Below are 25,002 nucleotides of genomic sequence, written 5' to 3' on the forward strand. Positions count from 1 at the left end.
CAATTGAATCTCAATGTAGACAAATGTAATGCGCTGCGAATACACAGAAAGAAATATCCTTTATCTTTTAACTACAATATAGCAGGTCAGCAACTGGAAGCAGTTAATTCCATAAATTATCTGGGAGTACGCATTAGGAGTGATTTACAATGGAATGACCAAATAAAATTAATCGTCGGTAAAGCAGATGCCAAACTGAGAATCACTGGAAGAGTCCTAAGGAAATGCAGTCCGAAAACAAAGGAAGTAGGTTACAGTACACTTGTTCGCCCACTCTTGAATACTGCTCACTGGTGTGGGATCCGTACCAGATAGGGTCGAGATAAGAGAAGATCCAACGGAGAGCAGTGCGCTTCGTTACAGGATCATTTAGTAATCGCGAAAGCGTTACGGAGGTGATAGGTAAACTCCAGTGGAAGACTCTGCAAGAGAGACGCTCAGTAGATCGGTACGGGCTTTTGTTTAATTTTCGAGAACATACCTTCACCGAGGAGTCAAGCAGTATATTGCTCCCTCCTATGTATATCTCGCGAAGAGACCATGAGGATAAAATCGGAGAGATTAGAGCCCACACAGAGGCATACTGTCAATCTTTCTTTCCACGAACAATACGAGACTGCAATAGAAGGGAGAATCAAATAGATACTCAAGGTACCCTCCGCCACACACCGTCAGGTGGCTTGCGGAGTATGGATGTAGATGTAGAGCGTAAGTACATGTAAGAGTTACACGATTATTAATTTAGCAATTGGTAATTGCTATTACAAGTCTACAGAATTGTGGAATAGGATAGTAATTAAATGCTCCGATATTACGCTTTCAGTAACACCAACAGCTGTATATTAATTACACGACCATTTTCTACAGTACATTAATGTTAACTGAATTGTGAAATTCAACCAGATATAATGGACAGTTGTTGGTAGATGGGTGGAGTGCACAATTCATGTAAATTGAATCCGTGAGACCTGTCTTAATGCATTGAAGGTTAGATATCCGCGTTCAGTTTACAGCTGACACTTATGTGGTGACGAGAATAGTCGTGTGATTATTATATTTTATAAAAAGTAAGGCTGTTTGTATTCCTTATATGTGTAAGTTTATGACGAGCCGCAGTCCCACACCTACTTCAATAATGAATCATCTAAAACTTAATATACGAAAAGAGTTATTAACTTAATACTTACTGCACTCGCCACACATCTGCTGAGAAACTGCTACACTGTAAAATTAAAACGAAATTGTGTAAAAAATAGATGAAGAAAGAATTGACGAGAAGCTGGGTGGACAATACTTAACACATCTTACAGAGAAACTTGTACAAACATTTAAAAATACAGTTCTAATGAATATCATAAAAATAAGTTTTGACGGGCATCTGTACAGTATCTGATCGGTGGTACCTGTAGACTGACTGATAGGCGTAGTGCGTCCGGCCTCCTCCGTCTTTACCACGGCTTGATCTCTTCTGTGACACTTTCAATGAGCTATGTCAATGTGTGTGGAGGAATGGCAGTACACTCTTCTTCAAGACCCGAATTCAAGGGAGGTACTGATGTTGGAAGCGGGGTCTGCACCTAAACTGACTTTCTAACTCATCAGTAAGTGTTTCATTGGGAGCAGGACCGGGCTCTGAGCAGGAGAGTTAGTTTCATGAACGTTGTTGTCCACAAACGGTTGCCTAACAGATTCTGCTTTATGATAGGGCGGATCTCCATGCTGATACAATCATCGTCTCCCAACAGTTGTTCTACTGTACACGGAAAACGTGCTTTAAAATGTGTCATATCCCCTCCCGCATTTAGCGGTTTCTTATGCGCAATACGGGTACCCTACCCTAACCAGAAATAACAACCCCGTATCCCACCACCATCTGCTCCGTACTTCACTGTTAAACTACACGTGATGACAGCTTTTTAAGTTCTCTAGACATCTGCTAAACCCAAACCCTTCTATCGTATTGCCACAGGGACTGCGTGATTCGTCACTCCAAATCACTCTTTTCCAGCACTTCGAGGGTCGCGTAGCACTTATTACAGAAATGTGTAGCTTACGAAAAACTGCTCGATCCTTGTACCCTATTCTTTTCAGCTGCCTAGCGTGAACCCGTGGTCTACGGATAGCGTAGCCAGTTCTAACCCAACCAATTCTTAAATTTTGGATAAAAGTCATCACCAATGGGGGCCGAAGACTTCCGGCGTAAGAAGTCACCCTCATCCTGCCAAAGAGGCCGAAGAGCGGACGGAGGTTCGGGGCACTCTCTTGCTCTTGGGTGGGAAACTGTTCCTAAACGGCGGAAGAATCAGCAATGATCAATAGCATGAGGATCTAGAAGGCAATGGAAACTACAGCATTAAAGATATATAACGTGTATTCATAGTACACGTGACATGTAATCGGAAAAGTGTAATGACGACCTCTCCATTGGCAAAAGATTCCAACTAGGCTTAGTCCCCTATTCGGATCTCCGGAAGGCGACTGCCAAGGAGGAGGTGACCATGAGAAAAGGTTTGAATAGCTCACGGAAGGATAACGTTCTACGAACCGGGGCGTGGAATATCAAAAGTTTCCACATGATAGAGAAGCTAGAATGCAAAGGGAAATGATGAAGCTCAATCTACAGATGGCGGGGGTCAGTGAAGTGAAATAGAAAGAAGACAAAAGATTTCTGGTGAGACGATTACAGGGTAATATCAACAGCGGCAGAAGATGGTAAAATTGGAGTATGATTCTTTATCAATAGGAAGATATGGCAGAGAGTGAGTTACTATGAACAGTTAAGTGATAAGGTTGTTCTCATCAGCATCGACAGCAAATCAACATCGACAACAATAGTTCAGATGTACATGCCGACGTCGCAAGAAGAAGATGATGAAACAGAGAAAGTATATGAGGATACTGAACGGCTAATTTAGTATGTAAAGGGAGATGAAAATCTAATAGTCATTGGAGATTTGAATGCGGTTGTAGGAGAGAGAGGGAGGGAGGGAGAGGGGAGAGGGGGGAGGGAGGAGGGGAGAGAGAGAGAGAGAGAGAGAGAGAGAGAGAGAGAGAGAGAGAGGAGAAGAAGAAGAAAGGGTTACAAGAGAATGTGGGCTTCGTAGTAGGAATGACGGAGGAGAAAGACTAATTAAGTTCTGTAATAAATTTCAGATGGTGAGAGCGAATACTCTGTTCAAGAATCACAAGAGAAGGAGGTATACGTCTTGGAAAGATTTCAGTTAGATTACATCACTATTAAGCAGTTTCCGAAATCAGATATTGGATTGTTAAGTCGTACACAGGGGCAGATATAGACTCAGATCACAATTTGGTAACGATGACGAGTAGGCTGAAATTAAAGAGAATAGTCAGAAAGATTCAATGCACAAAGGCGTGGGATACGGATGTACGAAGGGATGAAGAGATACGCTTGAAGTTCTGTGAGGCTATTATGCTCCGATAACAAACAGCTCCGTAGGCAGTACATTTGAAGAGGAATGAACATCTCCCAGAAGTGCAATCACTGAAGCTGGAGAGAAAAACGTAGGTAGAGTGACGGTAACTGCAGATAAACCGTGGGTAGCAGAAGAAATAATTCAGCTGATCGACGAAAGGAGGAAGTGCAAAAATGGTCAGGGAAATTCAGGAAGGCAAAAATACAAGTCACATAGGAATGAAATAAATAGGAAGCGCTGGGAAGCTAAGGCAAAATGGTACGTCAAAACTGTGAAGAAATCAAAAAAGAAATGATTGTCGGGGAGTTGCTAGTCTCCTACCGAGCACCTTTCCAGTTGGTGGATAGGGGGATGTTCACCGGATATGGTGGACACCGGGGTAATAAAATACCTGGGGTGGACCAAAACTAGTACCAAGGGCACGGCGGTCCCACATGTCAGTGGCAGTACACCAACAGCGTCTGGTTCACATGTTAGTTGCGGCTGATAAAATATAAGGGCTAACCACCTTGAGAGTTAACTTCGTCACCCAGTAGGGTGACCCCATACACACACTCGATCGACTCAACATGAAGAGAAATATCAACAGAAATAGTACCTCAGGTGGTACCAATCCACCCCCAGTCATGATGTGCCAAGCAGGTCATCAGATTCTGGGGAGCCTGCACCTTCTTATACGGATGCAGGAACTTTAGAACGTAACCAAGGCAAGTTCAATTCAGCATGCTATGAACATTTCCTTGAAAATGTAATCACGTCTGGAGCTCTACTTTGGTTTCCCGAAGGACGTCTCACTTACCAACATGATAACCATCCATCACACACTAGCAATAGGATTCAGAGCTCGTTTCAAAGGAGAGGGAATATTACTCAAAGCCTTTCGTGGCCTCCGAAGTCACTTGATCTCAATCCCATTGAGCACGTATGGGCTCAACTTAATAAGACTCTGCGGGACAATTGGCTACACCCTCCTCTGCAAAATATGGATGCCCTATGGGATTTGGTTCTTTCTTTATGGAAGAGAATTGCCGTGGATGAGGACTTTTTCCACATGCCACAAAGGATCCAAGCTTTGCTTGATGCCAATGGCATGTGGACAAAATACTGAAGCTATACGTGGTGTACTCTTCATTTTATTTTATTTCATTTCATTTTTCTGTAAAAGGCCTACATGGTTATTAGGACAACAATATTAATTTCAAAATACAAATCTACTTGCTACTGTATTACTTGTATTTTTATGGGAGGCCAAATGAATATCGCCCTTCAAGGAAAGTTATTAGTATTTTTATGGAAGGCTAGACAAATATTACCTTCTAAGGAAGCTTTTTTTAGACATTAAATTCACAAACCGTAGTTATTTATTGACGAGAATACTGAAAAAAGGAAAAAAAATAATTTAATGACAGAAATTAAATAAAGCACGAAACATTTGCGACGCGATGAAAAAACTGGCCGCAGTATAATTCGCTCCGATACATGCTGCACCTACGAGTACAGTAAGCTGACAGACTACCAAGGAGCTACCAACCTTTTTCTTTTTGCGTAACGGTGGAATGGGCTCACCGTGGTTGAAGGACGAATATTAACTGGAAACGATAGATACTGGAAGACACATCCACTCGCTCGTGTAATCAGAGCATAAGGACTTGGAAAAGTATTCCTATCAGCTGACACGTTTCTCTTAGCTGAAAACTATAGTCACCAGGTGGCGGAGGAAGTAATTACAAATAAGTACATCCATTTTCAATATTTTTACTATGACCACTTATCTGTTTGTTTAAAGATTAGACTATTACAAAATGGAATGTTTTGAAAGAATATGAAACCTAAAAAAGCCTACAACTGCACAATTTGTAGCGAATTACGGTTTAAAATACTACCTGCACAGGTCTAAATAAAAAAAAAAAATTACTACTGACTCCGGTTAGTTACAACGCTCGCCCTTTACGTTCGTAAGCCGTCAGCCTATCCACTCAGCTACTGGAACAGACGTGAAACGCTGGTCGTCATAGTGATTCTACAACGTGGGGTTCTGGTACTTCAACCGTGTATATGTTCTCAAATAATTATTTTCAAAAGCAATTATACGAAGAGTTAAACTGCAATGAATCTGGACATATACAATATCCTATTATATTGCTTCTATTTGACGATGTGAACACCAAGCTGAAGGTCCACAGACCACTAGACTTGTGAACACTGGCACTTCTGAACCTGGGCATGCGCAATGCTCTGTTCTCGGGCACTAAATTATTCGGCCCGGGCAATATTTTCGCCTCACATTGAACAAGACCAAGAAGGAAGTGCTAGGATTGGCTAAAAATGGTTCAAATGGCTCTGAGCACTATGGGACTCAACTGCTGTGGTCATAAGTCCCCTAGAACTTAGAACTACCTAAACCTCACTAACCTAAGGACATCACACACATCCACGCCCGTGTGCTCGGATTGAAAAGGGTGTTAGGCTTCACGCTTAGTATTCAGTCTATTCATCGAAGATACAATGAGTAGAACAAAAGAAATGTTGAAGAGTGAGATTAAAATTCAGGATGAAAGGATATCATTGATAAGATTCGCTGATGACGTCGCTATCCTAAGTGAAAGTGAAGAAAAACTGCAGCATCTGTTGAATGGAACGAACAATCCAATGAGTACGGAATATGGATTGAGAATAAGTCGAAGAAAAACGAAAGTAATGAGAAGTAGCAGAAATGAGAATAGAGAGAAAACAGGTGACCTGAGCATCAGGAAGTAGACGAGGTTAAGGAATTCTGCTACCTAAGCAGCAAAATAAGCCATGACGATCGGAGCTACGAGGACATAAAAAGCAGACTAGCGCTTGCGAAAAGGGCATTCCTGGGGAAAAGAAGTCTACTAATATCAAACATAGGCCTTGATGTGGGGGACAAATTGATGAGAACGTACCTTTGGAGCGCAGCATCGTATGGCAGTGGAACACGGACTGTGGGAAAGCCTGAACAGAAGAGAATCGAAGCCTTTGAGACGTGGTGCTACAGAAGAATTTTGAAAATTCGGTGGACTGACAAGGCACGGAATGAGGTGGTCCTCCGGACAATCGGCGAGGAAAGAGACATATGGAAAAAAGAAACTGACAAGAAGGAACAGGATGACAGGACATCTGTTACGACATCAGGGAATATCTCCCGTGGCACTAGAGGAAGCTGTAGAGGGTAAAACCTGTAGAGGGCGACAGAGATTGGAATACATGCACCAGATAATTGAGGGCGTGTAAGAAAACAGTCACTGAGCTATTTGGACTGCTGGTAACACTCCGGAACTCACGAGTGATTACTTCTGCCGATTTCGTGCGGTTATTTACACCTTCCTCCACAAAGCTAGACGGTTTTTGTCGGTCAGTGGCCGGTGTCTGCCTGGTACTTGTTTAGGTGTGGCTGTTCCTTCGCGTTTTCATTTCATTATGGATTTGTTACTCAGTGGACATCCGATGATTGGTGCGCGTTCGAAGTCAACAACCTCTCGTGGCCGATCCAGCCTGCTGTTACTGCCCCTCTAGTGATAAAAAGAAGTGTCGTGTGACTAGGGCCTCCCGTCGGGTTAGACCGTTCGCCGGGTGCAAGTCTTTCGATTTGACGCCACGATTAGGACAACAGAACACCCAGTTCCTGAGTGGAGAAAATCTCCGCCCCTGCCAGGAATCGATCCTGGGCCCCTAGCATTAACATTCTGTCGCGCTGACCACTCAGCTAGGACTCCTCTAGTGATGATACAACAGTATTGACGGGGAGCACAGCATACGACAAAAGGCCTCATGAAACTAAAAACGAAATAGCTTCAATAGGAACTAAAAATTAATAACAATCAAAATAAATTGGGTTTGTTTGAAAACGAACATCAGCGAAATAAAAATCAGTTGCACGTCATCCCATTCGTTTAATTCCTGAGGAGAGCACACTACGTTCACGCACTTTCATCCGACAGAGGAAAATCAGAAATGTTTGCTGCAGGGAGTTCGCTATGCTCTGATTTAAATTAGTTGGCATTTGAGTCTGTCGCGAGAAGTAGCGTCTGTAGGCAGCCGCCACAGCACTCCGCTCACTGCGGCAATACAAAATAATTTTGCAGTCTTTATATTCTACAAATATCATTGAAATATCTGTAACTGACGTACGGTATAGGTCTCCATATACTGTCTGTATGAGTATCTAAAATCGGTTCTTGATTCTAATCAGGGGCAGATTTTCGTTCATTTTTTGAAACGGGCGGAATTTTCCCGTAAAAAAATCGGGTGAAATTTTCTCGTCCGCGAAACAGCGCAGAACCTGTCAAATCGTAACAGCGCGTTGGAGTGAGCTGTTTTTTCGGCAAGCCTCTCGGTCGTTTGGGAACCTGGTAACGCCGCTTGCCTCTCAGTTGCAGGGCTTGGCAACCACGGACAGCGTTTCAACAAGACAGTGCACCGCCTGACAGCGCTTTCCAACTGTTCGCCAGTTCTCTCTCGTATTAGGCCTTTCTGAACAGGCGGGTCGGTAAGACACCGTGCCCACCAGGCATACACAACGGTAACCAATTTACACAGATACGCTTCAACCACGACCGGTTTGAACTAATACTAGTACAACTGAAGCGCATCTCTCTAAATTAATCCTCATGCCTCTCTGTTGCTCATGTCGTACTTGCCAATTTTTTTTAAATATATGGTTATTTAAAATTTGCAACACACCGCTCGGCAGTATCCAGTACAGTTTCCTACAAATAAATTTCTGTGATCAGGAAAAGATCCCGCGTTCAATTTATATCTCAAAAACTATTAAACTAAACTACTCCCGAACAGGCCATGAAGGCCCAACGGTACCGACCGGCCGCCGTGTCATCCTCAGCCCACAGGCGTCACCGGATGCGGAGACGGAGGGGCATGTCAGCACACCGCTCCCCCGGCCGTGTGTCAGTTTCCTAGACCGGAGCCGCTATTTCTCAATCAAGTAGCTCCTCAGTTTGTCTTACAAGGGTGAGTGCACACTGCTTGCCAACAGCGCTCGGCAGACCGGATGGTCACCCATCCAAGCGCTAGCCCAACCCGACAGCGCTTAACTTCGGTGACCTGACGGGAACCGGTGTTACCACTGCGGCAAGGCCGTTGGCTCTCGAAAACTATTGGGCTTACTGAAATATATTATTATTTTTTAGATGATTACCAAAATATCTAGCTCCGTAACTGATCTTTCTATCGTAACGTATTGCATTGTGTTTGACACGTTTAAGCTTCGAAAACGGCTTTTTACTGCGATTGTGTCAATATTTAACTCTGATCAAGTACCACGTTTAAAACTGTATCTCACACAAAACTCAAGTAAATATTCTGAAATTCAGGATCTGTAGTCACCACTCCTATCCTCTTTTGGCCATTATTACCGCACATCGTTAGGCGTGCGGAATGGTACTTCTATTACTGCAACTGGCCGGCCACAACGCTTTGCGCAGCATAAGTTGGCAACACAGAGGGCGCCGACAATCCCCGTCAGGCTCCGACTGTTGAATTGCTGGCGAGAGCACTGTCAAATGGCAACTGCTTTGAACCTGGAAACCGTGCTCAGATACAGCATAGGCCGCAAATCACCCTCGCCGGCAATGAGACGCGTCCACATGCGTACATGGTATAGCGGCCCAGAACACGACTGGCCCACCTCCCTGCTAGCTGAACCACGGCGCTAACAAGGCCTGACGCAGGTCCTACACTAATCGGCCAAGGTCTTCCGACGCGACAGCTAAAGGTTAACAGTATGATCCACCGTAGGCCATTCAGCGCTACGGTTTTTTTTTATTCATGTTACAAAGACGTAATTGTCTTACGCGATTTGGGAAAACCACAGAAAAACTGAAACTGTACGACCTGCCAGCCATTTAAACCTCCGTCCTCCCTAAGGCGAGTCCGGTGACCCGCGATCTCACTCACTAGATATCACAAACGAAATCGAAAGGTTGCACCCCATATTTGTCGTGCGTTGTGGCTAAGAAAGAGATAACGTTGTTAATCGCATTAGAAACCTTCGCTGACTCGTCGGAATACTGACAATAACATGCAACCAATAAAATGGCGCCACAGTCACAATCAAAGAAAAAAAATGTCGAATACAACTGTTGTCTCAAAGATAAAACTATCTGAGGTAAAGTTTGTTGTGACACTAATAAAACAAACGTTAACTTCTTAACGTTCCCCATACGTCCGCACACTGCGTTCGGCACCTATAAAAAGAAAACTTTTAGAATTACTATCGACCTGTTCCACACTACCAACAAGTGTCTTTCACATATTTTCGTGAGTTACAGCACCAGAGCTCAAAGTACAAACAGCTCAACGTAAAGATGTGTGAAAGCGACTATGGGCATTCTCTTTACATGCAGCAGTTTCATATGACATTCTAGCGGTTTACAACTTTGTTCTTCCATCCAGATAACTTCCGCACCGGAAGGGGCATATTCAGTTGGGAGAAGGGAGAGGGAGGGAGGACACACATCGATGCGTGTTGTGTTATGTCGCCCCCCCCCCCCTCCCCGTAAGAACATTATATTTTTAGAAATATCAATTCTCTGGCTTGACCTAGCTTTTTCGGGAATAAATCAATATGGAGAAAGTATGACTTTCGGAAGCAGCACTAAGTTGGAAAACTGGAACCTATCTTTAACACAGACTACTTTCTAGCTGCTCCTCTGCGGACTCGCGGCAAGGAAAATAAGCCCCACCAATGACTGACCGACCACAGAAGACGTGCTGCCAACAACGGTTTCCGAGTTCACAGGAAGGACGAGCGAACGAGCAAATAAAAAGGAGCCGAGTAGCACGAATGAAAACTGCGTCCAGCGAAATTTGCGCCCGTACTAAAATCTGTGAAGTCGCGCCCAGTAATCCACGCTCATTGGGTGACGGCCTGCCTGTCTGACTGTTCCCTAAGAGTCGACCCCCACCGGGCACGCCCCCTACGCCCATAGTCGGGTGCCACGCCGTCCTGTCCCAGCTGCGACGTAAATACACTGCTGGCGGATGAAGGTCGACATAACGTTGCACGATATGTCCCCCTACAAACGCATATTGCACTGGTTCTGATTGTTTTAAAGTGCTTTTGTTTCTTTTCGTGATTAAAGCGTGCTTTCGTTTCTTCTATGGTGCCTAGTCTGTCCATATATGAAAATTCGTTATACACTGCGTCGTTAAAAATGTTCGTTATTACGCCAGGTTATTTATGAAGCATAATAATTCCAATTACAATGAAAGCAGGTGCTGACAGGTGTGAAAATTACCGAACTATCAGCTTGGAAAAACTTGAGCAATACGCGTGAGACTACGACTTATCTCAGAAGGGAGATTACCGAAAAGCAAGCCTACGTTTCTAGCATTTGTAGACCGAAACGCCTTCCCCTAATGTTGAATGGAAGTCTGTCTTTCGAGTTCTGAAGGTGGCTGGGGCAAAATACACGACGCGAAAGGCTATTTACAATTTGTACAGAAATCAGACGGCAGTTATAAGAGTCGAGGGACAAAAAAGGGAAGTAGTGGTTGGGAAGGAAGTGAGACAGGGTTGTAGCCTATCACCGATGTTATTCGATCTGTATATTGAGCAAGCATAGTAGGAAACAAAAGAAAAATTTGAAGTAGGAATTAAAATCCATGGAGAAGAAATAAAAAAACTTTGAGACTTGCCGACGACATTGTAATTGTCACAAACAGCAAAAGACTTGGAAAAGCAGTTGAACGGAACGGACGGTGTCTTGGAAGGAGGATATTAGATGAACATTTGAATTCAAAGAAATGGTATCGGCAGCAATTGAGAGATTTTTACCAAATAAATTAACAAACGACGGAGCTGATCCCCCATGGTACACAAAATGAGTCAAAACACTCTTGCAGAAACAAAAAATCATTGCCAAATTTAAACAAACGCAAAATCTCCAAGATTGGCGATCTTTAATAGAAGCTCCAAATTTAGCGCGGAATTTGTCTCGAAATCTGGCAGGAAGTCCAAAGATATTCTGGTCGTATGTGAAGTATGCGAGCGACAAGATACAATTAATGGCTTTTCAGCGCGATAGCAATGGAGATACTATCGAAGACAGTGCTGCCAAAGCAGAGTTACTAAACACAGCCTTCCGAAATTACTTCACTAAAGAAGACAAATAAATATTCCGAAAGTCGAATCAAGAACAGCTGCCAACAGGAGTAACGTAGAGGCAGATATCCTCAGAGTAGTGAACCACTTAATAAAAGCAAGTCTTCTGGTCCTGACTGTATTCCAATCAAGTTCCTTTCAGGGTATGCTGATAACAGGGTTTTCCCCGGTTGAAAATACACTTTCTCCCGGGTGAAAATACACTTTTTCCGTGTTAAGTGACAGTATGCTTTTCCTCGGTACTGTAAAAGTTATCAATTCTTTAAATGTTTGTGGTTTTATACACCGACGTAGAATTTCCCGGCACTTTAGAAAACGAAACTCAGGGGGGAAAATCACGTTTTGGAAAGATCTTTACAGTAACATGTACGCTGCATATTTTCGTGTTACAAAGGTATAAACTCGAATTCCACCAAATACCGCATGTTACTTTCCGAAGCATAGAAATCGAGATTGCGACGCGGTTTTGTAAGCCAGTCATAGCTCATGTCACGTGATCTCGCCAGCTGATGACAGCATAGGACACGTGATGTACTCAGCCAATAGCAATATCACTCTTCAGTAGCGCGAACACACAAATAAGAAAACTTAATGGTTTAAATTAATATACATAGTGTTGCTACAAAAAAAAAAGAAAACAAAGCTTTCGCATATAATATTGGTCCCGAAGATTAATAAGTTGCAGGAGAAGCTAAGCTTCCACATATAATGATCTTTTTTGCGCGTTTTACACTTTAAGATACATCACACAAATGTGCCAGTAAATTTTTTAATAACGACGTAAATGTCTGATCTTCTGGGCTCTAAATTCTTCTAGATGGTCGTCCTGAAAGAGTTGATTTTTAAATGAGAGTCAAACGCTCTGTGGTTTAAGAAATTCATCGTATATTCTCGCACATAGTTCATCTTGAAAGTAACGCTTTTTAAACCACCATACGAAATATTTACACGTGACCTGTTAGAAATTGGTTCGCTTCAGCAGTTGCCAGAGAGCGCCAGATAGCAGGCTTAAATGCGCTTGCGCAGTTACGATGATGCAGGAAGCCCGCATGTACGTACGTGAAAAACATTAAAAGATCTTGCATTATGTCATAAAAGAAACAAGGCATCAGATGATTCTTCAAGAGCATCGGAATTTCGTGAACCATACAGAAATGCATAATTCGGCTTAAAATGTACATTCGTATGTCCAGATCTGGATGTAAATTTTCTTGGACTACCAGTACTGTATTATCTCATGTTTGATTGTTTATTATGGCATAATGCCATACGAGCTAGAAGATGGAAAACGTGCACTTGAAATGCAGCGAACAGTTGAAACTAGCCAACCATGTGAAATTAAACACCTCGTTTCAAATAAATTGAGTGCCTCAGCGGAAAAGATTAATAAAAGCCAAATCTCTTTAGCAAACCGACAAAAATAACTTCACTGTCCTGCAAGCTGATTAATGCTTGACTGTCAGAAAGGTGGAAATAAAGCCTGAAACTAATAACACATTTTAGACTTCCGTAATTATGCGAACGTATTTTAATTCATTTGATACCTCCCGGCCACAGAAATCCGGTTTGTTTCCATTTAATGTGAGAGCAATAAATGAAGAGGAAACAGCAATATCACTAAACGTAAACACGGGTCACGTGGAGACTCCCCACTACAACTCAGACTGCTCTGTGGATCAGCCCCGGATCTCCGATATTTCCGAACCGGGGCAATATTAGATAGTGGCGCCCACCCACACGTCAGTAGCCAGAAGCGGGAGAAAGTACTACTCATACGCGACTCAAGTGCGCATGCACAAGAGCCCGCCGGCAACTGCTCAAACGAATCTAATGTAAACAGCTGTCACGTCACGTTCATCGGAGGCAATTTCTTGTTGGGAAGCATTGCATGGTCTTCCCAAAGCCTTTGACACACTTCGTTGTTGGCAAATGCTTGTATGGGCACTATGTTTTATTGTTGAATATGGCGTATTTCCTTCGCGACTTAAGTTTTATTTTCTTTTTTTTTTTTTTTTTCTCGTTCACGTTTTGTTGCTGCAGTATTTTTCTGCAGAAGCGTGATACAGTAATACACTTTGTTAGAGTATTGGTTATTACCAGTCAATATCACAAAAATTTAACTGAAAACTAAAACAAAAATTCCCGGAATTCTAAAAAATTCCCGGGTTTTTCCCGGTTTTCCCCCCAGATGACAAAATTCCCGGGTTTTTCCCGGATCTCCCGGTTGTTCTGGGTCGTACACACCCTGTGATACAATAGGTCTACACTTAATCATATGCAGCCGCTCGCTCGACGAAAGATACGTACCCAAAGAATGGAAAGTTGCACAGGTCACACCAATATTCAAGAAAGATAGTAAGAGTAATCCAATAAACTACAGGCCCGTATCAGTAACGTGGACATGCAACAAAATTTTGGAACATATATTGTGTTCAAACATTATGAATTACCTCGAGGAGAACGGTCTATTGACACACAGTCAACACGGATTTAGAAAGCATCGTTCTTGTGAAACATAACAAGCTCTTTACTCGCACGAAGTGTTGAGTGCTATTGACAAGAAATTTCAAGTGGATTATGTATTTTTGGATTTCCGGAAGGCTTTTGACACTGTACCACACAAGCGACTTGCAGAGAAATTCCGTGCTTATGGAATATCGTCTGAATTATGTGACTGGATTTGTGATTTCCTGTCAGAGGGGTCACAGTTCGTAGTAACTGACGGAAAGTCATCGAGTAAAACAGAAGTGATTTCTGGCGTTCCCCAAGGTAGTGTTACAGGCCCTTTGCTGTTCCTTATCTATATAAACGATTCAGGAGAGAATGTGAGTAGCAGTCTTAGGTTGCCCGCGGATGACGCTGTCGTTTATCGTCTAATACAGGTGTCTCCAAACTACGGCCCGCGGGCCGAAACCGGCCCGCGAGGGCCGGCAAACCGGCGCTCGTTAGCTGGCCGGACATCCCCGGTATCCGGCCCGCCAAATATTTGAGATGGTACCTATATGCCAACAATTGAGTTTCGAGGCCTATCGCGACCAATACACCGGGACATTGTCGGAGCTCTATTTTTACAAAGCGGAAGGTCATGGTCAAACTCGTGGCTATTCACAATAAAGAGACAGGCCATTCTCCGTGCGATAGTGGAAAAAAAAAAAAAAAAAAAAAGAGAACGAAACAGTTAACAGACTAGTTTGGCGAAAACATGTTAAGTACAAAAATTCTTTGTATTTTATTCTACTCACGAGTCTGGTGCAAGTCTTTCAAATGGACGCCACTTCGGCGACTAGCCTATCATTATAGAAGATGCTTCTTAAGCGAGGTTTCACTTTTTTTTTGATTACGTTGTAAAATACACATAGCAAGTAAATTGTATAAAATATTTTTATTTAAAGGCAATTTAAAGAAAATACAATACCTGGTGTACATAATGATATTGGATATTTTAGTTAAACTGATGTATAAAAATAACTGTAATTAATTTATATCTCGAAAACTCACAGTGTTAGAGTATTCACGTAAAGAAATTTAACATCTTAGTGATAATTAGTGACTTTTATGTAGCTGTAACTTTCCTTTCATAATTACCTCCAGTTGTGGATCAAGTTTACTGGTAGAGATAATCATCAGCGACTTCAAATGCTCATCACTTAATTTTGATCTGTAAATACTTTTTGCATGTTTCATTTTGGAAAATGTTTTTTCACACAAATAAGTAGTGCCAAAAGCAGAAAAAAAGCCACGGGAAAATTTATGTAAATTTGGAAACTGTGTGGATGGAAGACACTTATAAAATTCCAGTAATGTTGACTTTGAATGTTTTTCTTTAAAAAAGTCTCTACATTGCAAATCAATAATTTTAAACTGAAGTTCGGCGGGTAACGCTTCTATATCGACGTCAAAGCGATTTTGAAATATCTTGATATCAAACTTCCTGGCAGATTAAAACTGTGTGCCGGACCGAGACTCGAACTCGGGACCTTTGCCTTTAGCGGGCAAGTGCTCTACCAGCTAAGCTACCCAAGCACGACTCACGCCCCGTCCTCACAGCTTTAATGCTTCTGTGAAGTCTGGAAGGTAGGAGACGAGGCGTTTCAACAAGACAGTGCACCGCCTGACAGCGCTTTCCAACTGTTCGCCAGTTCTCTCTCGTATTAGGCCTTTCTGAACAGGCGGGTCGGTAAGACACCGTGCCATGAAGGCCCAACGGTACCGACCGGCCGCCGTGTCATCCTCAGCCCACAGGCGTCACCGGATATCTGAAAAACGTGATTCGAAATTAATACTGTTGTCCAACTAGGATGAACAGTGCTCAACCAGACAATGCGACTTATCACAGGCTGCATACGTAGCACTCAAACTGCATGGCTACCAGTTCTAAGTAACCTCGAACCTCCAGCTCTACGAAGATCAGATGCTATCCTGAAGATCTTCAGAAGAACCCTCAGCTACCCGTACACAGCGATATATTAATAGCAGAACATCAGCGTCTGAAGTCAAGAAAACCACCTTGGCGAACTGCGCCACATCTTGAAGCCTCCGACTTGAACACCAACGAAGTATGGAGAAGTCAGTGGGAAGAATCGTCAATGTTCAACGGTCATCTGGTTGAAAAGCCAAAGCAGTTGATCTTAGGGTTTGAGCGCTGCAATCCCAGGAGGTACCAGCAAGCTTCTGAATGATATTGTTACGGGTCGCATCGCGGTTGATGGTTCTCCACTGGCGTCTGGGGAGTGTAAAACCTGGAACTCGCATGGAACGGGTCTTCACTTTTGTGGCCACGTTGGGGAATGTGTGTGTGAAATCTTATGGGACTCAACTGCTAAGGTCCTCAGTCGCTAAGCTTACACACTACTTAACCTAAGTTATCCTAAGGACAAACACACACACCCATGCCTGAGGGAGGACTCGAGCCTCCGCCAGGACCAGCCGCACAGTCCATGACTGCAGCGCCCTAGACCGCTCGGCTAAATCCGCGTGGGTCATGTTGGGGAGATGATGTCGGAAAATTAGGGACCTATCGAGTGTTATTCCGAGGTACGTGTACCTGTATTTTGCTTGTTCAAAAAATGGTTCAAATGGCTCTGAGCACTATGGGACTTAACTGCTGAGGTTATCAGCCCCCTAGAACTTAGAACTACTTAAACCTAACTAACCTATGGACATCACACACATCCTTGCTCGAGGCAGGATTCGAACCTGCAACCTTAGCGGTCTCGCGGTTCCAGGCCGTAGCGCCTAGAACCGCTCAGCCACTGCGGCCGGCTTTTTGCTTGTTATTTCTTACACTGTATACTCTTAAAATTATGTATTTGATCCAAGCTCTGTATCATCATACGATAAATAAATGAAATAAATGAAATTATTAATATCAGAAATGCCTTTGGCACGTTAAAAGCGGGAATGACGTCAAGTTATATCGGGACGGAGGCCGAGGCAGCTATTGACCAACTCTGCCACATCTTCCACCCACCCCACCGCACCTGCGCGCCGTGGTATGATGTTGCGGTCCCTCGACTTTGTTTTGCTGCCCGAACACTCCATGTGACCGCTGCCCGCTGGCTGGCTGGCTGGCTGGCTGCAGGACGAGGTGAACTGGCGCGTCCCAGTTTGCCGGCCGAGCCGAAGCAGTTTGGCGCGCGCGGGAAAGTTCAGTCGTTGTACGCAGCCGCTGCCGCCGCCGCCTTCTCCAAGGGTGCTGCCTGCGGCCGCTCACCGCGGACCTGCGCACTGCCCGAGTCCTAACAGGTGACTGCTCTCCTGGCAACAGGTGCTGCCACGGGGTGAAGTTTGCGCTGAGGCGGGCGCGAGCCACAGCACAGCCGGGTCTGCGTCTGCCGCTACCCTACCCCGTCACGGAAAGCTGCCCTCTCCACGCAGCGTTGTAGGAGTAAAGAGTTTTTCGCGAGTACCTTTTTCCTGGAGGTTTCTCAAAACATTTTCAATTCCGTTTATGAGTCATGAGGGTGTAATTATAAATCTGCTAAATCTGCATATAAAAATTGCAGAGAGATAAATTTTATGGCGGGGAAGACAGATTTGGTAGTTCTGACAAGATCACCTGCGTACGTCTCTCATTTTGGTTGGTTGTCTGATTCAGGGGAGGGGACCATCAGCGAGATCATCGGTCCCATCGGGTAAGGGAAGGATGGGGAAAGAAGTCGGCCGTGCCATTTCAAAGGAGCCATCCCGGCATTTGCTTCTATTGATGTCGGGAAATCAAGGAAAACCTAAAACAGGACGGCTGCACGCGGGTTTGAACCGTCGTCCTCCCGAATGCGAGTCCAGTGCGCTAACCACGGCCACCTCGCTCGTTCTCTGTCTGTTGACACCGACACTGTAAGTTGTATCTACCAGCTGCCTTACTTTCTGGAGCGAGTCGAGTCCACCGGCGCACTACAAAAACGAAATTGAAAAAAAAAAAATCTTTCGAAACATCAGACAAAAAAAAAAAAAACTGACTAGTAGGAGCGGGACCATGTATAACTCTATAACCGAAAATCAATTCCAAACACGGGCAGTAACAATGGTGTGAGACAGTAACATGACACTTGTCAGGATCCAGCAATCTCACGTTGAAATGATAAAGGTTTCACAAACCAAAGCGGCAACACAAGCAGCTGAAGGGTCGTAAGTGCTTGTCTTACACGAACGTTTCTATTGTAAAGTGTTACATATTGCTGAGACCCGATGAGTACATGTGTCTTGAACCATGCTGACCCGTAAACTGGTCGAACAACATGCAGCGCGGTACCGGCTGCATGAAGTATTCTTTAAGCTAAACACGGCTAGTTGCCTTGAGTGTTCCCTCCCGCCTGATTAATACGGATACATACGTCTCTGCGTTCGTCAAGAGTTGCAAGGTTGCACATTTAATCTATATCTACACGCACAATGATTACTCTGCAATTCACAATTAAGTGCCTCGTAGAGGGTTCATTGAACCACCTTCAAGCTACTTTTCTATCGTTTCACTCTCGAGCAGCGCGCGGGAAAAACGAACACTTCCGTCTTTCCGTGCGAGCTCAAATTTCTCGTATTTAATTAAGATAATCATTCATCCCTATGTAAGAGGGCGCCATCAAAATATTTCCATACACGAGGAGAAAGTTGGTGACTGAAATTTCGAAGGAGGTCCTTCCGCAGCGGAAAGCGCCTTTGATGTAATGAAAGCAACCCCAATTTTGTATCACATCCGTGATACACACACTCCCTGTTTCGCGATAATTCAAAACGAGCTGCCCTTTGATCTTTTTCGAAGCCCTCCGTCAATCGTATCTCATGGCGGATCCCACACCGCAGAGCAAAACTCCAGAAGAGGCGGAAAAGCGTAGTGTAAGGAGTCTCTTTAAATGGTTCAAATGGCTCTGAGCACTATGGGACTTAATTGCTGAGGTCATCAATCCCCTAGACTTAGAACTACTTAAACCTAAGGACATCACACATATTTAAAAAATGGCATTAATAAATGTGGTTCACAAGCCTGGACAAGCTTCAGAAGTTCGGCAGTGATAATAGAAGTTTTAAAAAAGCGAAGAGATCGGAGACAGGATGTATGTTTAAAATTAAAATACTGCCTTTACTCAACAGAAGCAACTACAAGCGGTATGGACATGCCAAAAGCACGGAAGAAGAAAAGCTTCCAAAATGTGTAGCGCACTACATACAAAAAAAAAAGAAGAAAAATGAATCAACAACACAAAACCAGGATTCAGGTAAATCGCTAATTTATCCATGAAGAAATACAGCAACTAGCCGTTTTCATATTAAGTCATTAAATTCACGGTGCGTTTCGGGATTTCATCCATCTTCACTTGGCGTTAGTAAGTTAATATCTTCGTCAGTACACAATATTACATTCTGAGCGCTGCAGTTTACCTGTTCAAAATAATACAATCCTTTTAGCTACCATTTATCCTGAATTGTATATTTACCCTTAGTTAACGATTAGGTGCACTAATTTTTATTCTGTAACTTGTAGTTCTTTTTCGCATTTGGGTGCATATATGTAACGTACTACGTCAACTGAAGATGGCATAAATAAAGTTCTATAAGAAGTGGTTAGTTGCCACATTTCTTCAAGTAAATCAGGAAATTCAGTCGTTATTGGAAGAGGAGAATATTCTTTTAAGCTGTGCAGAAATTGAGAAGAAAGAAGATAAAGAATTAGAGACATTGTAACCGTAGGTAAACGATAAGATCTGCAAACATTTTACCTTGTTTTACAAATGCATTTACAAAAAAAAAGTATATCGTAAAAATTCCGCTGAAACTACGAGGGTTGCCCAGAAACCAATGCGCCACATTTTTTTCTTCAATAGTTTTTGATGTGTGTAGCAGCAGCGCGTTTCCGGACTGAAGCGCCTAGAACCGCTCGGCCACAGTGGCCGGCTGATGAAGTCATACCTCAATTACTTCGTGGGCAGAGTGACGGCTGAGACGAAATCCATGCGATTTCACCGATTAAAGTGAAAGGGAGCAAGAAAATGTGAACGTGGATTACCGCATGCGCCTCAGAACAATCCGAACATTCCAACCCCTTAGATGATATTCGATCCCATGATTACCATTTTTACGTCGGAAAGATGGGGATACACCCTGGATAAGCAATTCCTATCTCTGTCGAATAAACCATATAAAAAAAAAAAAAAAAACATTATAAAAGTATTGCCAGGCCCGACCCACAAGGATAGAAATATTTCTTCGGAATTCGACGCGTTTATGAGATTCATTCCTATAAATATGATTGGCAAAATTGTTGGTTACATACAGCTATATATTTCAGAAGGGAGATGTACACGAAGGAAAGAGATTCTAGGTTTACTTCTTCGGAAATAAAAGCTCTTTAAGGAGTTCTATTCATGGTGCTTTCAACACAATAGCCGCAACAATGTCCGAAGAGCTTGGTCTCGTAATGGTACAGGAATGTCGTCTTACCGCGCTGCGTTTTTCTATAGCAAATTTATGTTCCTACCGAGAAGAATCAGGTTTGATGAGAGAGCGACCAGGGGACTGCGAGAAAAGTATGACAAATTAGCAGCCACTATAGAGGTATAAAAAAAATGGCTCTGAGCACTATGGGACTTAACATCTATGGTCATCAGTCCCCTAGAACTTAGAACTACTTAAACCTGACTAACCTAAGGACATCACACAACACCCAGCCATCACGAGGCAGAGAAAATCCCTGACCCCGCCGGGAATCGAACCCGGGAACCCGGGCGTGGGAAGCGAGAACGCTACCGCACGACCACGAGATGCGGGCTATAGAGGTATACAGGGACTCTGAAAGTAACTGAAAAAGACAATTATTCCCTACCAGAATTAGTGACCATTGATGAAATGCTGCTTCCCTTTCCGAGGTCGGTGTAGGTTTATCAAATGCATGCCTGACAAGCCGGCGAAGTACGTTCTGAAATTGCATGCCTTGTCCGACAGTAGAACATTTTATGTGCAAGGCTTTGGGACATACTGCGGCAAACAAAGGGAAGGCCCTTCATTTACACAAAACAAACCGTTCGACATACCCAAGCGATTGGTTCAGGTCACCTTAGGTCCTCAAAGAAATGTGACCACCGACAACTACTACACTAGCTATCCAGATGCGCAGTTTCTTCTGAAGCACGGTGTAACATTTCTTCGTACAATGAAAAGGAGTAAAAAATATATCCCCTCAGACTTTCTGGATCTGGGATCCCGAGAAGAGGCTCTTTGCTATTTGGATTCCAGCACGATTGCACCCTGGTATCCTATATACCAAAGAAGAAAAAATGTGTCATCCTGTTATCCACAGTGCATGGCTGCGAGGCAATAGACACAGAAACAGGAAAGCCTACCCCAATAACGGGGGACGTGGATACAGTTGACCAAAAGTGTCCGCTTTATTCGACTTCAAGAAAAATGAAAAGGTGGCCGAAGGCAATATTCTTCAGATTTTTGGACGTGGCAGGAATAAATACACACAGAGAGTGACGCACGCGGTATTTAGAGGGTTAACCACATGTGATAGCGAGCTCGCAAGTCACTCTTGTTTGTAGCTTGAACAGTACTACTCATAGCCGCTACCAAGCTGCATATTGTTACGAAAAACCCTCTCCACGTCAAGCATGGTTATAGTAGAGGTGTCTGTGTTTATTTTTCTTTCGTAGCTTCTAGAGTGATTGTCAGTAGGGAAGTCACTACAAGGGCAGTCCTTCTGCTCATTATAGTGGTTACGTGTGTTGTAAATTTAGGGAATCTAAAGGAAGTGTTGTTAGATGGAGAGCGAACACTGCGTCTTTCTTTCCCGGGTTAGATGACAGAACCATTTTCAAGATTACTTTGAAACAAAGTGCGCTTATAAAGATATGGGATTCAGACAACACTTAGACATTAAAATAATTGATGTGAACAAATCAGAAAATTTCAGTTTTCTTGCTATAAAAGGTATCCTTGACCTATAGGTTTATCTTTAATAAATAAATTGTATTGTTACACATGCCTTTTTGTCTGAGAGGTCTGGGATTTAAGAAGACCGTGCGTCAGCTTCTTGTGGAGTATGTGAGGCAAAAAATTGCGACAGTAAAGCCGAGAATCACTAAAATTCAAGAAAGCATTTTCAGAATCAAGAGTTTTCCAATTGCTGATTCAGGTCTGGATATTCAATTTCTTAAGACATTTGCTGTTAATGACCACATAAAATAAACATTAAAGTCGATTTGAGTTTGTTGAAGTGCATGCAGGTGAAATGCTGGATATTTCTTTTAGTCACAAATGAGTATCATTCTCAAGTTTTGTTCAGAAGACAGTTCCATAGAAAGACTTTTTGGATTGCACAATGTTTTTAGTGACGAAACTGCTCAGGGTTTATCAAAAATTGTGGTGAATGCACTTGATGTTTGGGGAGTTACTGACGAAATAGTGAGGCAAAGGTGTTTTCGAGTCTCAGTAAAGGCAGGTAAACGTGGAAGTGTTGAAAATTTTATTATACGAAAATGTTCACTAGCTATAATTTTGCACTGATGATGTTCACAAACTTAATCTAGTACTGTTACACTTTTATAAAAATGTTAAAGCAATTGGTCTTGTCATGTGTAGATTTGTAGCATTCCATTCATTTTTTAGCAAGACCTAGACTGCGTCAGACATGCACTACACGCTGGAATTTCAATTCACGAGCTGTAAAGGCAATATATCTTAAACAACGTGAGCTGAAAGACATTTTCCAAAATATCACCACAGATGATGAACATTGGAATGCAGAGCCGTGCAACACTGCTTCTAGCTTGCTTAGCTAAATAAAACTCAATACCGTTTCCTGTTTTGCCTTTACGAAGAAATATTTGTGTATGTTGATCATCAACACAAGAATGCATCTGATATTAGTATGGTGATGTGCAATGCTTAAATCAAAAGGACCATCAGTTTGTTAAAGGATATAAGTTCAGAAAAAACTGTGACCTCGTGTATTGAAAGGCGTAACACGAAATTTCACAGTAAAATAAGTGTTACTGAGTGAGGCCTCCAGTCCCATAAGATGTTATCTTAAGAAATATTAACAATGTAAGGAAAAGACGACATGTTAGGTGCAGGAAAGACGAGAAAGAATTGACCCTGAGAAGAGTAATACTAGAAACAAAAGCAACAAGGGAAAACATCACAGGGATGTGGGATTGAAGAAATGCCGTTAGGGAAAATCAAACGATGGAAACTCCAGGTTGACAGGTCCTGGAGATGTTCAGAATATTCGTTTTACAGAGTTGCTTGGTAAGAATCAGTTTGTAAGTTATAAATCAAATTTCCTAACAATGTAGCTGAACGGACTTGTGACTTAGTCATTCGTCAAAAGACTGGAAAACAGCAGAAGAAACATTTATATTGACAAACATATATATTTACCGCCTGCAGACCACCTCAAATCCATAATGGACAATGGCCTCAAACATATTTGTAACATCAAATTGATTGTTACATTCATTTTGTCACAACAGCTTCTTCTGAAAGAAGTATAGGCACCCTTAAAAGAATTAAAAATTGCCTTCGCAAATCAATGACAAATGATAGGTTAAGTTCTCTCTGCACAACTGCCAAGGAAAAAAACTTAAACAAAGTACAGGTGATCAGAAATTTCAAGATAACGTGATTGATAACTTAGTTAGCAAGAGGAATCGACACGTGGATCTCCTGTATAAAAAGATACAAGGTAATTAGTCAGGCCGGCCGACCCGCTACGGTCGCAGGTTCGAATCCTGCCTCGGGCATGGATGTGTGTGATGTCCTTACGTCAGTTAGGTTTACGTAGTTCTAAGTTCTAGGGGACTGATGGCCTCAGAAGTTAAGTCCCATAGCGCTGAGAGCCATTTGAACCAATTAGTCCGTTAGCTTCATCACTGGCATCAATCATATTTGTACATGTAGTACTTTGGGAAATACAGAACTTTGAAAACGGGTGTCTCATTTACAGCTGCCCCGTCCACGCTTCCTTCATCGTTGTGTCAGTCACTCAGTAATTCTGACCCAGGTCTGGCGTGTAGCAGCGCTCCGTTTATAGGAATACTACAGTGCCTAACCTCCTTCTAAGCCTTATCGCGTGTTTTTCTTAGACATGTGCCCCTGTGTGATGATCATGCAGTCAACACTGGAACGCTATACTAGACAATGAGGTTCCACTTTACGCTGTTAGCCGCTTTCCTCAAATAATACGTAATTTGCTTCAAGTACCGGTCTGTGCCAGTGTACACTGCCCAGTGTTCTGTAACGCTGTCACGTGAGGTAGCAAGCTTTCAGTTACTTCCATCCCCACTGTGGTCAGGCCTGTAGAGTTGAAAAACAGGTAGTCATCGTTTCTCGTCGGCTCTGCACAAAGTGAACAGCTTAAGAATCAATTTCAACGAGATTCTAATTTCAGATACGATATCAGACATAATTAAATAAAGATCATATAATGCACTGACAACTGCAGCTGTTTTATATTGAACCAAAAATATCACAAGCGTTTTGAACCACGAATGGCTGATGCACAGCTCCATTTTTTCCCATATTTTGCGCTCATCTTTCCATCTCTTCGTTTTAACTATTCCATCCAACAAAATCTTATGATAGTGTTTGGTATATTGTACTCTACCTTCACCGGTCCTCACCTCTACAGCTACTTCCGGCATCGTTCATGAATGCCATAGCAGATGACCCCACTAACCTGTACTTCTGATCACAAACGAAAACCATGAAAAACTACTAATTATACTGAGAAAGCTTTTCGGTAAAATGAAATATACGGATACAGGATGGTCAAAGATGATTTTTACCACTTTGATCAAGTATATTTCAGAAATGGGGCAGGCACAAATGTAGGGTTTGCGGCATAATGTTCACACACTTCAAGCTTTTTCTTTCTTATGCAGGTCAGTTACTGACGAAAATGCCCCCCCCCCCCCCCCCCAAGCAGAT

At 42.9% G+C, this 25,002-nt stretch overlaps 1 protein-coding gene and 1 pseudogene across 1 annotated transcript in view; both read right to left on the reverse strand.

Annotated features, from left to right (window-relative positions):
* Positions 1–25,002, reverse strand: part of LOC126483609 (CD109 antigen) — an 847,818-nt gene that overhangs the window by 572,307 nt on the left and 250,509 nt on the right. Inside the window, exon 2 of the mRNA XM_050106646.1 lies at positions 1,188–1,222. The gene's annotated coding sequence lies outside the window, so the exon portion shown is untranslated. The remainder of the gene's footprint in view (positions 1–1,187; positions 1,223–25,002) is intronic.
* On the reverse strand, positions 8,443–8,560 carry LOC126485672 (5S ribosomal RNA; annotated as a pseudogene).

Source organism: Schistocerca serialis, chromosome 6, assembly GCF_023864345.2.
Source record: "Schistocerca serialis cubense isolate TAMUIC-IGC-003099 chromosome 6, iqSchSeri2.2, whole genome shotgun sequence".
Classification (NCBI taxonomy): Eukaryota; Metazoa; Arthropoda; class Insecta; order Orthoptera; family Acrididae; genus Schistocerca; species Schistocerca serialis.